Below are 16,143 nucleotides of genomic sequence, written 5' to 3' on the forward strand. Positions count from 1 at the left end.
CAGGACTTTATTGGACCAAACGTGGACTAAAATGTCCCTGATTCAAGTCTGACCACATGCCATGTTAGTTCCTGTCTTTTACTCTCCTCTTATTTATTGTCGACTACATCATAAAGGCTCGAAATGCTGTTAATAATATTTAGTGTGAATCTTTAAGCAAAAATCACTTCAGTTTAAGTGTAAGCTGAATGTCTGTGGGCTTTGGACTGTCGGTCAGACCAAACAACGTCCAAGGACATCACTTTGGGCACTTTCAGAAGTGACTCCTAACTCGAAGAGATAAATATTATTCTAGTTGACAAAAATACCAAATTAAACTTTTCTGTAACAAGAGAAGAAGTGACTTGTCTTTCTAATTGGTGAGGAAGGAACTGACCAGTGAGCACACAGTCAAAATCTCCTGCGCAAAAACCTTTTGAAATTGATTTCCTCGACAAAGGGCCTGCAGGCGCTGCTCTGCTCTGTGGCATCCACGGGGTCACCAAAGCCGTCTGCTACATTCTGACATTTTCCAGACGGAATGATTTATTGATTAATCCCCAAACAAGTTTGATCATGTAAATAATCAGTAGTTTCAGCCCTGTTTTTTGGATCTCAAACTGCCAGCGTGGTCGGCATGAAGCACGCTCGCCTGCCGACCACAGCGGCAATAAAACAGCCCTGAAAACTTGCGATCAATTTTATGACTTTTCATTTAATTGTTCGGGTATTTTTTAAAAGTAAATTAAGTGCTTGTTTAAGGGCACAAAGCGTCCCTGAGTTTTCCTCGCTGTTGAACAGGTGGGAGCGTTAAAGCTGCTGAATTTTGCCTTATAGTTAAAGCTTTGTGGTTTTATTTATTCAGTCCTGTTTATCGTGATTTTTAATATAATCATTTGCCTACATGCACATCTTTAAATCTAAAATATCTGTTTAAACGACCAAAATCCTGAACAAGTGTGCACATAGAGAGTTCAGTTTTTCATGCTCTCGTCTGGATGTTTCCATGTGTGCACCTGCCTCAATCTGTGTGTGTGTGTGTATGTGTGTGTGTGTGTGTGTGTGCAAAGCGTTGTTGTGTTTTGCGTCAACACATCCCCTCTGATCCTCACACACACACACACACACACACACACCTAGATCCCATCTCCTCTATCAGTGCTCGGCGTCATCATTTGCCAGCGATGACAGCCGCCTCTGTTTAACCGCCGCAGATCAGCGTGTCACAGCCGCCGTGTTTCTAATCATCCTCGCGCAGAAAATCTCCCTCTTTGTTGGCGTTCGCTGATAGCGTCGGTGTTATCCCCAACTCTCCCACCCGGCCAATATCAGAGATTGATTGCTTTTGTCTTGTTATCGGGGTCGTTTAGGTGAGATTGACACATGCTCACAGGATAAGGAGGCTCTGAGGGGCTCTCAGACTGTGTGTGTGTGTGTGTGTGCTGAGGGGGGGGTCCTCAGTACAGTATGGTGGCGTGCCTTTAAACATGCATGATGACCTGCATGAAATGTTGATGATGAATAATCAGCTGCATCATGGGGCCTGTAAATAGGTCAAAGTGACTTCTATGTGCCTCACTTTGTTTTGGCAGATATGCATGGAAGCAGATTTTTTTTTTTTTCTTGTGCAAAAGAATGAAAAGAAAAAAAAAAATCTTTCAAAAATGTTGCTCCCCTCTCTGAGTCTCCTCCCCTGCTCTGCTGAAAGCCCAACCTCAGCCTTTCACTCCACCAAAACCGATGCAGAGGAGGAGAAATAAAGACCTCAGACGGGCGAATGTTTGTTGCACGCTGAATTTTTCTCGGCCACTCTGCTTGGCGGTTGCCGGGCGGGGTGGCTTCATGCTCTGCACACTAGCCACACATCCTAAATAATTCACACTCTACTTGAGAATTCTCCAACGGACTCACTGCCGCCATTAGACACTCTCTGGCTGCCAGTTTTTCTTTTTCTTTTTCGGGGGGCTTGTTTTTCACATTCTGACTTCAGCATTACAACCTCACCATGGAAAAGAAGAAGAAGAAGAAGCCGGCGTGGTTGGGGGTGCGAGGAGGGGAAGAAATGAAAAACGAGTAATATCTCGGGTCGATGAGAGTTCATGGACAATCCAATATATAAAAGCGAGTTTACATGCATAACACTTCAACATTAAGATTTTTCACAGAGTTCAGCATATTTTCTAGAACTCTCCCTCTACTAGTTTTTTTTTTTTTTTTTTTTAATCTGAGACGGCTCTTTGACAATGTCTCCCTCATGCAAAATGCATGAGCGCTTGTGGATCGATACAGGCCCTTTAATCTCTCTACATAGACAGCTCCCGCGCTCAGGCGTTGAACCCACACCCATGGCTGCCACCGCTGCAGCCCAGATCAGAGGCCGAGAAGACGGAGAGCGATCAGCCCCGAGCCGCGAGGGGATGTCGGCCCCCGAGGTGGTCATGTTGACTGCGGAAAGCCACAAACTCACCGGCATCCTCTAAACAACACTTAGATGTGGAGCGTGTCCCTATGTAATGTTTCTAGCAAACATTAAAGTCTGCTTGCAAAACAGGTGCTCACTGGAGTCGAGGCTTTAAGAATACTTTTTTTTTTTAAAAACTCATCTCTGGTGTGCAGACTTTTTTTTTCTTTTTCTGGCTGTTAGAGGTCATTATTCCTTATTCTGCTACCATGTTTATTTTTCTTGCTTTGCTCTCAAAAAGAGATTCCCAATATGCTACAGTTGTTGCCACTGTATAACCACAATTATTACTTCCGTACATAAGAAAATACCACAATGTGCAACTTAATGACCTGCACTGACATGTGTGTTTAAACGCAGAGTTATTTTTTAAAAATTCTGCATAGTTTTCTTACTGTCTGTCATGAACTGATTTGACTAACTTATTTTTATGCACTCTCAGCACTGCTGGGTTAAAAATCCAGCCAACCTTAACCCCACCGCTGGGTAACAAGCCATGTGGAAGTTGCTTGTTCTGTGTGAACCCAATATGCTGGGTTGTTGCCTTCCTGCCTTATATTTCATAATAATGATAAAAATAACTGTGGGTTACGTTTAAAAAACTGAGTTTAAGACACTTGACTCCAAGGAAATGCAAAGTATTTGTAATCAATGAAAATACCTGATGGTGAGAAAACAGTTCCTTTAAAAAAAAACAACTAAAAATACTTTATAAGAAGAAAGAGTCATCAAAAATAGCAACAGAAAACTATCTACAGCAATAGACCGAGAGTCAGAGAAGATCATTATTTCATTTCAGTCATCATATTGTTTAATTAAGGTCACATAAATTAAGTCTAATGAACAGTCTCCCAAAGATGATGAATAGATTTCATTTGTAAACCGTAAAAGCAGCAGGTGGGGAGTGAGTCTGTCTTTTCAAGCTGCCATTCAGTAAACTTCTGCTCTAATAAACTGTCCATCAGCTGCGAACTTAGTCACACACCTGGAGTTTCATTTCTCAGAGCAGAGTTGATGCAATGACTTCACTTTTTTTTCTTTTTCTTTAGCCTTAGCTAGCAATTCCTATCATATACCTACCTCAAATCAGCATCAATAATGGATATAACCTATAGTACGGTTCACTGTCCACTATCTTATTTTAACTTTAAGAGTTAGGTAGCATCTTGCTAAAAAAATAACAACTACTTCATGAATGTTGAAGAACAGGAAGCACCAACCTCTCCTACCACCGTGATCCCAGATTGTATTTTCACAGTGAAATGAACTTAAGATCACACCACAACCTATTAAACATATAGGTAAAGCATTTATACTAGCCTACTATAAAACACAGCCCACAGTAAGTTGTGTGAACCTCAGACCACAGGAAAGGATCTAATGTGTTCGGCAGTTGATGAGTGAGAAGATGAGTAACCCAACCAGCTGCTGAGCTGTGAATGAACCCATTACAACCCCTTTGGCCCAGCATGAGCAACCAAACAGTGTGTTTACGTTACCCCAAACAACCCAGAATTATAAGCCTCTGTATAATCAACCCAACTATGTGTTTACAAAAACAACCCAACATTTTTTTCTTTCTTTCTTTTTCCAGTGTGGGCCCAAGGCTTGTTCCTTTGTGCCATAGAGCTCAATTATAGTTCAAAAACTATTAAAAAATACATCAATGTGTCACACTGTTGCATGTGGGTGGCATGTTTCTTCATCACAAACACTCTCTAACTTATCTTAAGTCAGTCCCACAGACACTGTCCCGCTGTCACAGATGCTTCAATAATTCAGCACCAAGCGTGGATTAAGCCGCCACGGAAAGTAGTCCCCGCTTTTTATGAAACTAGCGAACAAGTTAAATTGTATATTTGTGGGCCGCAGTCATGGCCTTAACACACAGACACCATTGGCCTTTTTACAGGATTTGTTTACAGTAAGTGAATAACGGACGCCGCTAACTTCAAGCCGTGAATGTCTTCATTTAACTGAACTTTATAATCATACTTGGATCAGTATTTCTTATCCATTCAAACCTAAACAACATCTTGATGCTGCAGCTGGTCCAGGAGAAGTTAATTCTACCTAGTACATACATCCTCATTTGCATTTTAACTACAGTCTGCACTAATGAATGAACTGACATTTTCGTTTTCATCATTGGCTCATTTCGTTTTAACGCTTTCTCCCTGTTTGATTGCACTCGTGTTTTGTTTGAATGGTTTCACGTTGTTTGTGATTTTAGTTGGTTTAGTTAACTGCAAATTTTTCATTGCTGTTTAAACAAACAAACTAACCAACAGATGGGCGTGGAGGTGGAAACTGTAGAATATTTCCATAATTTGGAGTAGGAGCGTAATTTTGTGTACATTATAGTAAAATGGAATGTACTGTAGTGTACTTATGGACAGAGCTTGAGTAAATGTATTTAGTTAATGTTCACCACTGAAATCACATCACCTCTGAACACCTGCTGGTGTTCAGCAATAAAAAATAACATTTCTGGAGTTGTATTTAGGTTAATTCAGCATTTCGTCAGATCAGTCTGCGATACAGATTATTATAAATTGTTTGAAATATTGCGGCTTATTACTTGCAACCAGTTGTGTGTGATTACAAAGAAGCGTTTGTCTTTGAGTTGAGACTCTCCTGCTACGTGGGGCTGCCACAGAAAGAGAAAACCCTTCTTTCTTTCTTTTTTTCTTTCTTCTTCTTCTTCTTTTTTTTTTTTTTTTGCAAATTTTGCACACAAAAGAAGATTGCTTTGGCTTCCTTTTATCAACACTTTTGTTTACTTAGGATGTGCCAAATGCAGGATTTAGTGTCACATTTGTCTGAGTGTCTGGCACTTTCACTGAGCTCGTACTTCAGCTGCTCTTATTATCAGCCATTTTGAAGCTGTTACTCATTTTGCCAGTCATTTAGTTATTTTTGAGGCATTGTCATTTTCATGTTGAGGTACACTCTGTCTGCGTGGAGCTTTGATCATATTTTGTACAAACAGATTTAGGAAACAAAGAAGCAGCACTGAAGGTTTCTTTAGAACCTTGGTGTTTGTAAATATTAAATGAGGGGAAGAAACATTATTACATTTAAGAAAAGGAGATGTTCTTGCAGGGAAACAAGGCCAAACAGACTAAAACATTATCACTGTTTCTGAGCTTTTTGAATTTTGTTTTTTGCTCATGTAAACTGTTGACAAACTCTTTTGATTAAGTGGAAGTTGATCAGCTTGGGTGCCTTTTTTTTTTTTTCAAGCCCACACACCTCTGATGAAGAAATTTAAAAGAAAAAGTTAAGTAATGAACAACGAGATTTTAAAAATGAGCTCCAGAGCCGCAACAGAGAGCTATCAGTTAAGTGGAGTATATCGAGGCCCACCTCCGGATAATGTGTGGCGGTTTAGAAATGATCCAATATGGCTGATGCATCAGCTCAGCCTCCCCATTGTCTTCACACCCTCAACAACTCCCTCCCGCCCTCCTCCACTCCCCATAATGCAATGCAGCTTTTGTTCACTCATTCTTTTAACCGTTTCTTTGGCTGCGAGTTGTCACGGCGGGACAAATTAAGGAAGCGGTAATAGGGTTATGTCAAGTAGACGGAGGTGCTGGCTCTGTGTGGATGCCTCCCTCCCTCTGTCTCCATGAAAGGTTACTGCGCTCGCTGGGTTTTGTCTCCCCCGCTGTAATGAGAAAGGCAACAGACAAGCCTCTATCAGTCCTGCAACACCTACTGACAGATAGCATTTGGAGACTGGAGGAAAAAGAAGCATTAGGGAAAGAGCGAGCGAGCATCACAGGAAGTAATACAGCAACATGAGCATGACTGATCACGACGGACATGCTTGACCAGGAAAAACAATCCCTCTCGCCAAGGGTGCTGTGCTTTAACATTTACCTATATGACACCTTCACGTGTATATATGTATGTTTGGAATTTTCTCCCTCCCCCGGTATGCACCTTGCAGAGTTTGACACTTTAACATTTCCCATTGAATCATCAATATTATGGCCTCAACAGGGCGGCATTAAAACCAGACATCTTTTAAAATATTGAGCAGTGATCGCAGCATTTTGGTTCAGTGTGATATTACATTCATGACTCCCACTCAGAGATATTACACTCACATTTCTTCCACCTCCTTTGGGCAGATTTTCTGAAACCCTTTCTCTTCCAGCCGCCATCGTTCCGGGGCAGATGTCCGTGGAAAATCTGTATCATTGCGAGAGTCCCCATAGCTACGTTTTTATGGCAGCGCAATGGAAAGAATGCAGGAAGAATGGCGGGGTCGGGTTTTGTGTTGCTGCCCCGCGATATGGTCAGAGGGCAGGGTTGGAGCGTAGGTAACAAACAGCACACGCTCCAGGCACTTGATTCTACACAGAAGGGTTTTATAGCCTGGCAGGTATCTACACACAAAATACATCTACAGCCGGAGACGCACCAACAGAGATACGAACGCTGAGGGAAACACATCGGGACTGGGGCAGAAGCACACACCCACACAAACTTTATATTTAGAGCTTCTATTTAAGTAGCACTTCTCAAAACACAGTCGCTTACCAAACGTAACAAAAAAAAAAAAAAAAAAAGGGATACTGGTGGAGGAGAATATGCTACATAAAACATTCAGCAGTCAGGTTTATGTAAAGGCCTTTTCATACAGATGGTATTTGGGAGGAGATTCAAAAGGAAGGCATTGATTTAACCACTGCGACACCCACAGCCTCCACGCTCCGGTGGACTGGAAGCCTGCACCTTTAGACACTGGCCCGGACTTTGACAGTTGAAAGAAAGCAGAAGGCTAAAAGGTTAAAGATTGAGCTGGGAGCAAGACCTTGATGAACCCTTAAATTATCCATAAAATATTGAAATCCGTTTAAAACAAACATTCACCCAATGCATGGATCCCAGAAGTGTTTGAATCCAGTTGCTTTGTTAAGTCCTGATGAGAAAATCTGCATATCCCAGAGGTTGAAGATGGTTTTGATTGCTATACGGCATCTCAAACTTTGAACGTGTAGTTGGAAAATTTGCTGGACTGATTAAACCTGACTGATTGATTGATGTACAGTCACGAATTAATTAAACTTCGATGAGAAAAATGATCCATCTTTTAATTTGTTAACATGAAAAAACCGCAAAAGTTATTGGACCAGATAAGATCATGTTGCTTGTTTGTCTGACCAACAGTCGAAAACCCCAAAATATTAAATCCTTGGTGCTGAAACCCAAAAAGCCTTAATGTGTCAATATGTCAATTTTCCCCTCAAACACATTTATCTTCATCAGTTCCATGAAAGATAAAACAAATGTAGGCATATTAGCAACACAGCAAGCATGAGAAAAGGCAAATTATCCTTTTAGTGACAACGTGTAGTGTGATTTATTTCTTAAATCTTGAAAACACCAACAGCTGGAATTGCTACAAGTCGTCTCTGCAGTGATTCCACCCGGCGATTTTTAAATGCACCGAGGTTAGGGGTAAACGCATCGATACGCGAGGCAGAAACACCATCGACGTTTTAAAATCCAACAAACAGCCGTTTAACATAAGCAGTCAAGGTGCCTCGGATGCTGATAGTTGCACAGTTACACACATGTTCACACATTTCTCTGACACCTCCCGGCCCGTCTGTGGTTTCTTACGCTCCGTTCTAATATGATATGTGTGCGCAGGAGGCTGCTGTGGCCCAGTGCGTCTGACAGTATTGATGTACCATTTCTCACCTGCCGCTGCTAAATATGAGAGCATGGTAGCTGCAGTGTGAACCCCTGACCCCTCTGGGAGACACACCGGCATTCACAGTTGTGGGAAATAGGTCTCTGGTTCCCCAAATGCCTGTTTAGAGTAATGGTCAAAGGTATGCCTGCTGGAAGGGAACATTACTGGGCATGACCAATCTGCTCCCAGATGGAATACACTTTATGTCACTGCACCAATCTATGTAATTGACTTCGCGTTGGGCTGAAGCCATTATGGTTAAGGGTGCCTTTTTTTAACAGAACGTCAATGAAATCTGAAATGCACACGGATGGTAGATTCTGGGAATGATTGCTTGGGATAGATTTGAATTGTGGGACATTTTGGCCATAAAGAACTCGTGATATGTGTAATGTGCTTGTCAAGCAGCGTGCCCCGTCTGGTGTCTTCACATTCAGTCCCCGGGCTCCAAAGCGCTGCTGGTTTTCACGACTGCCCAGGAGTATTCACTCTTTGCCGTCGAATCGGGGACTGATTTAGGCCCGTGACAACAGGTGAATGCAATTAACTAGGTGGCAGAAGAGAGAAGCAGCAGTGCTCAGGACCCTAAGGATTGGATTTGAGAACATTGGCCTGACTTATTGATTGGTACTAAACTTAGCAATGGCATGATTGCAGTTGGTTGGTGTGTGGTCTTGAACTTTCGGGTTATAAAAATGAACAAAATGCTCCAAATTGAAGTCATATGGCAAGGATTCACTCCTACGAACAGATATTTGATGGTTTAGAGGTGAGTATAGATTTTAGGTGAGAAGGGCTGTGTTTAAGGAAATGTAGCCTATGCAGCAACCTATGGCCACGATCTGATCAACACCAAAATATTCTGCCTTGGTGTATAAAATAACAGTCCATGTATAGTAAAATAGTGCATTTCACTGTCGAGAAATGGCTCGAAAAGATTCTGGTAGCTAATCCTGTAAAAATAAATACCTGACAAATCAAGGTATTTCATATGGAAGTGCAAATCCTGTAAATCCAACATTATCATAAAGCTTTGGACTTTGTGGTTTACAGGATGTCTGTGGTTTGGATCTTTAAGTGAGTGGGCTTTTTAAGTTGCACATGCATTTTGCATGTATTTGTAAAGCACATTTAGTTGATTTTGTTATAGCACCTTGCCTCACGAGAGTTCTGTGAATCCAATTTTACCTTGCCTGCAATGGTCTAATACTGTCAGGGATATTAAAGAGAGCGCTATCTCAGTATCATCTTGTGGTTTACTGAATATACTGAATTGCCCATCCCTACACACTAGGATTAAACCGGTGCACAACGAGGCACGTCTATGGAAAGAGCTAAACCCCTTCAAAGTCTTTAGTTATGTGATCTGTGAGCTACCAGGTGTTCATCTGTTGTTCAGTAATTGCCGGGTGTTCTTCTGATATTAGTTTCTAACAGCATAATATATTTTGATATAAAATTGTGTATACCTGTATTGGTAGTCTGCTGGTAGTGTTGCCTTGAAGCACAAAGGCACACAAGAATTCACACAAATGATTTTAATACATTCTTGTTGTGTAGGTGGTGGTAAGCAGACCCCCCCTTTTTTAATTCCTGGTAGAGGATTTTTAGGGGGATAACTGAGGAATTAAGGATATATCTTGTACATATTGTAAATCCCCAGAGAGAATCTGTAATTTTAAATACCAACAGAATTATACATGTACAAGTACAGCTCTGAACACATGCCTTTTTGTTTCTCTTGTAATCATTTCCTTTCTTGCTATTAAGCTCATTTCTAACCAGCCGCTCCACCCCTTGAAGACAAAATGGGCGAATGCATATTTGCTGGCTGACACATTAGCCTCTCCATGTACATCCAGTAGTCACACGCTTACATGCACCATGTGACATCGTCCCCAAGAGCGACTCTTGCCGCCACTGAATTTTTCATCATTGATCTGATGTGATTTCCATGCTTGGCCGTCCCTCTGCCCTGTCAGCTCTCTCTCTATCATAGCCTCCCTCGGCCTAGAGGGCTAACGGGGCGTGAGCCGTCGTCCCCGTTTGTTGTCTCCCACCACGCCTCAACGAAACCTTTCCATGTCTTCCACCCACCACCTCGGACTATCACACATCCTCCTGGCCTCGGTGCTTCATGGCTGCGAGCAAGCCAGACCTTTTCGATAAGAGGGTGGTAAAACGCTCAATGTATTGACATTGACTGTCCACCGCCATAAAGCTCCATCAACCCCCTCCTTCCCTGCCTTGTCAAAGCAGCCGGAGCAGCAGCGGCTCGGTGTGTGTATGTATGTTTTGGGTGTAGACTGTGTGGCACGGAGGGTTGATATATGACAGTGTGGGAGGCAGAGTCAGTACCCCTCGGCTCCTGCTCTGCCTTCTCCGATAGATGCTTTCGAAATGTCCTAATATCTGGCCAGAGCTCGGTGAGCGATGGCCACGGCCAACCTGCTGATCTTAGCACTGGGTGCATTAGTTTGCCATAAAGAAGCAGTGATTGTGAGACGCGGCAGGCGAAAACATATGAGGATGAATGACACCATATAAAAGCCAAGCTCTGTTTCAAAATCCATTAGAGAGGCAAGTGCCTGAGCTCCAAACGCAGCAAAAGCCAGGGCCCTACATCCTACCCCAGCATCCAATTGAAGCATGGATCGCAGATCACTCTTGCAGTTCCTCCCTTAACTGTCCATTTAATCAAAATTTTTAATCAATGCATTAGTACATGACAGCTTTGAGGGGAGAAAAAGCATACTTCACTCGGTGCAAGATATCGGCATCCGAAGATAGGTGGGAGATGAATGCGGCTCATTTGGTGCTAAGATTGAACAAGAGCTTTTTTTGTCTGCATGTACAGGCTCACTTTCTTCTGGATTTTCTGAGTGCAGATGTGTGATTGTCTGCGTGTTTTTTCTTTGTGTGTGTATGTGCTTCCATGAAAGCTCCAGCCCCCCCGTGGCACTGCCTCCTAATTACTCAGATCTGCGCTCAAAGTGAAGAAATAATGAACGAGAGCTTTAATTATGCCTCCAGACAAAGGATCCCTGATGCCTCCACAACACCGCTGGCACGCTGAGATGGGTGAGGGCAGGTTAAACAGGAACCCTTTCCTCTGGGTACAGAAAGCTGGTCAGCCTTGAACGAAGACCAAGCCTGCAACCTGACATGATGCCGTAAAGTGCAGATATCGGAGGGGAGGATTTAGAAAAGAAAAAAAAAAAAAGATGAGCTACATAGGTTTGTTATCTCTAACAGATATGACACAACCTTTAATTAGTGGGGATCCCTGAAGCTCTGGGCCTGAGATATAATCAGCGGACCTTTAGCGAGAGCACAACCCTCCCCTCTCTGGGTACCCTCGGGGCAGGCTGATCGAGGCGTCCTCATGCCCCCTCTTCTACAGCGGGGTTGGCTGGCACTCTGGAGATGCCAGATAATGAGGAAGCCTGTCAGAGGGGCACTTCAAGGGTGCCCCTCCAAAGGCCTCACTGCTTCTTAACAAAATCTAGCAGCACCAAACACTACTGCTTTGTTTTCTTCAGAGTGCGTCTCCAGAGGTCTCGGCTGTGTGTCCAGCAGGGTGGAGTGCTCCCTCCTCGGACTCTACAGTCTCTTGTAAAACTGCACTGATCACATCAGTGGCTCAGATGGGCTAATTGCATATACTCTACACTGTGAGTAACGGAGAATACGGCTGCTTCGCATATTTTTACAAAGTTTGGATCGGTGTGTAATATTGCATAATCCCCCATCACGGCGTGTTTGTGTTGTTCAAACTCTGGTGGTCGTCCTGATGGGGGAGCTGTGTCCATAGTGAAGTAGAGAGTGCAGTGGTGAAAAGTACATTTATTCAACTACCGCACAAACTTCTGATAATTGCCGGTTTCTGCTTGTAGTCTGTTACATTCCAGCGAGAAATACTGTACTTTTCCCCCCTTTACATTTAAGTGACAGCTTCTAGTTAACTTAAACTGGGACATAACAACTGGGGATGATAGGATAGGATGGTGAGATCATATTTCTTTCTGAAAAGAAAAGAAAAAAAATAACATTTTACCTGAAATTAAAATATATATATATATCTAAGAAACAATTAAAAACACTGACAAGAAGTTATTACAAAGGACAAGAGCATCATTTTAAAGAGTCACATTTACCTCGTGGTAATGTTTCAGTGAAAGTGTGCCAAGTCCAATACTATTCTGAAGGTTGTTACTTTGCATATTACAGATTTTACATATAAAGTATATGATCGTTGTGTAAAATTTGATGCAGTCTTATACAATTGACAGCGTCTAGTTAATATTAGCTCCACCTCAAACAGCTACATCATTAAAATACTGATGTAATAGTTATATATAGTAATAATAACGTAATGCTTTATATAATGCGGCTCCCTGTTCTACATATTAAGTCCATTTAGATACGTTACTGATGAAACTTGTGCTTTAGTGAATTATTCCACACTTATTGGTACCGTTAAGTAAAGTAAGTGAAGGATCCGAACACTTCTTCCTCCACTGTTAGAGTGATGGGAGTTAAGGGAAATAAACAGTCATCTCTTATGATGATTAGTGCGAGTGTGCTCTATTGATCAGTGGTCATACGATAAGCAGTGGAGAACTAGAATGCGCCGCCAATCGTTTGGGCCCCATTAGTCGCCGCTTGTATTGCCTTTGATTATTGCTGACTGAGCTCCCAGAGTATGTGATGGCTTTTTACTGCTAGAAGTGCTGCTTTCAACCTTTTTTTTTTTTTTTTTTTTGAGTAGCACATTAAAATAACACCGGCTCAAAAGACAAACCACTCTGTATCTTGTCACGCCAAAGCTGTGTGTCACATACAAAGACGGATGTGTTCGCGGATGTTTTTGAGAGGAGATTAAACCCAGATTTAAAGGCTTGTAATGCCTCAAATCAGCGGAATCTCCGAGCAGAGACCCACACCAACGTGCGCACACCTGCACAAATCCGCACGCATGCAGACTTGATGACAATCAAACACAGACACAAGTCGTGCCTCGGAGGGTAAATCCTGTTCTATAGCAGGCCAGTAACACAGGCTCAGAAGACAGACGTGACAGAGTCGACAGTGACAGTGATGATGATGGTGATTGTGGTAATAATGATTATGCTGATTATTGCGGGCCTGCCACAGCGATGTGGTGATTGCGCTGCGAGGAAGAAATAGAGGAAGACAAAGGGCGACAGTGACAAAAATGATGATGATGATGATGATGATTAAGATCCCCCCTTTTTTTTTTTTTCGTTTGGTGATCAACTGTGAGCTGTTCGCAGCAGTTGTTGATCTTTCTTTAATTGGCAGAGCAGCAGTGTGGGGAGTTAACTGAGGATATCTCTACTGCTTTTGAGGGCTTTGATTTCACATGACAAAAAGAAAAGGCACCGTTGAGAACATTCCAGCAACTCCCTTTGAAGGGAGTGATCTGGCAGTGCTCATTTGAATTATTAACTGGATGAGACAGACAGACATGGTGAAAAAAGGGAGCAAAAGAGCGAGAGACGGAAAAAACACATAGAGGAGAGACAGGGAGATGGATTCCCATCTTTAGCAGGCAATGCCGAACCGCTCAGCCTAAACCCCGTCAGATATCTGCGATGACTGATCTTTGCATCAAACAGTCGGGCCAAACATTCAGAGTGTCTAGTGGCTGTGAAGATGGCTGCCGGTGGAGGTGAACGTTTATTTGAATTAATGCAATTTTATTAGTCAGTTTCTTTCTCCGGAGTTAATGAAATACAAGAATGAATGTGTAATTACTGGTCAACCGTCCCCCTGCTGCCTGCCTGGAATTATTTAATCTGCAGAGGGAGTGTCCCAGAGCGAGTTAATTCTCCTCTGTGGTTGGGTTGTGTCTCCCACAGCAGGACCCTATTATTGCTGTCATTGTGGCCAGAACACCAAACGTAGAAAGTGAGACTGCAGGTAGTGTACCTGCAAAAAGACTAAGCCTGGCTGGAATTATGGTTCACCAAAGATGCGCATGAAAGTGGAAGATTTGCGCATTAAGCGAGCTGCTTGAGGAAAACACAGTACAACATTATAATTCCATGCTACAGACCGAGTCGCACAATTGTTTTGGAAAGACCTATTCACTTACCTCCAGCGTGAAGAAGCATGTCCAAGTTGACTCACAGCAACCTGTACAGCTGCATCAGTCTCATCCATACTTGTCGTCTTTTTTGTGGTATTTTTTCCCGTTGCCATTATTCTGGCTCTGGCACAGGAAGATAACATCCCTCTTCTTAATCCTGCCTACAGAGCTTAGATTGTCTTTGTTGTTGTTTTTTTTTTTTTTTCAGCCAGGGAAAAAAGCCATGAATGAGCACAACACCAGACCTACTTGCATCGCTTAAGAAGAAAAGAAAAGAACTGCGGCCAGTGATTCAGAGGTCTGAAACCAGAGTAAAAATATACCACCCAAAACACGAGAAATCGTCTTGTAAGGAGTGAGTTTGATCATTTGACTCGCTCACTCTTGATCACTCTACATCCGTGGCTTTAATTCCTCCAGGCGTTTCTCGACTCGAAAAAGATGGAAGGAGTTGTATATTGTGCAGATTCTAAAGCCTCTGGAGACAAATTTGTGATTTCGGCCTTTATAAATAAAACATGCCTTCACTCGACTTGATTGTATTAACAAGAATTACAAGCTCAGGAGTAACAACACCTTGTTGTACCCTGGAGAAGACCCACCAATCTCTGCTGAGACATCAAGGTTTTGAAACCGGGGTTGTGTTGGATGAGCTTCAAGATAGATTTTCTCGCACGTCTCCCCCGACTTGGGTCTCCATACCCAACTGACGCCCATGATGTAATGAATACATCTTGTGCATTCTCTTTGTCTGCTTCTTTTAAAGCGGTATCAAACAGAATTAATCAGAAAGATACATTAAAAGGAAGCTCTGAGTTGTTTTTCTTGTACAGTTTAGCGTGCTCTGCAGCACATGCTTGGCTGGATGCATGTTTACAGCTCAGTAGATGCAAGAGCGGATGAAGAAGGATGTCACGACTGGGCCTAAGAACAGCCTGGTTTTTTTTTTTTTTGGTGTGTGTGTTGTTTTAATACGTTTTCCCCTGCGCTTCACAGATGTATTTGCAATACATGCTGTACATTATGTGTCCTTGAGCGTGCGCACACATATACCGAGACGGAGGTGGGGCCGGCCACCGAGGGGGGTGTGTGTTTATGTGTGTGTTGTCAGGGTGGGGGGGCTGCAATTAAAAGGCAGCATGCAGCGTCCCACGAGGTGCTAATGCCCAGGATCAGCTGTTCTAATGTCATTCACATCCCCTCTGCTATTCAGCCGCCCCGTTTGATGTATGAATCCACCGGGGACTTCATCAGTATCCCCCCTCCACTACCACCACCACCTCATCCTCCCACCCCAATGCTACCACCACCACCTCCCTTTATACCCCCACCCTAACCTACCCAACCCCCGGTCGGCTCTACAACCCCTCCTCCTCTTCCTCCTCCTCCTCCTCCTTACCACCACCACCTCCCTTTATACCCCCACCCTAACCTACCCAACCCCCGGTCGGCTCTACAACCCCTCCTCCTCTTCCTCCTCCTCCTCCTCCTCCTCCTCCTCAGCTTGCACAGAACCTCCCCTTCTGTGTCTGAATGCTTATGTTGGCTTTTATCGCGCACAAAGTAAACAGAGTCGCGCCAGGGATAGTGAGAGAGAGAGAGAGAGAGAGAGAGAGAGAGAGAGAGAGAGCGAGAGAGCAATAGTGATAAAGGTGGAACATGCACATCGTCTGCACGCCGCTCGCCTCCGTGCTACATCTTCAATAGAGACACAAAAGCCTGCAAAAAAAAAAGAGGAATTTAAAAAGGCAAGAGGAGGCAGAGGAAAGGAAGTGATCCGAAGAGAGAGAGAGAGAGAGAGAGAGAGAGAGGAAGAAAGAGAGTAGAGCGAAAGGATCTCCCTGCTAAATGCGCAAAGCGTCCCGTCACCCC

The sequence above is a fragment of the Stegastes partitus genome, unplaced genomic scaffold, assembly GCF_000690725.1.
Source record: "Stegastes partitus isolate 25-593 unplaced genomic scaffold, Stegastes_partitus-1.0.2 Scaffold195, whole genome shotgun sequence".
NCBI lineage: Eukaryota > Metazoa > Chordata > Actinopteri > Pomacentridae > Stegastes > Stegastes partitus.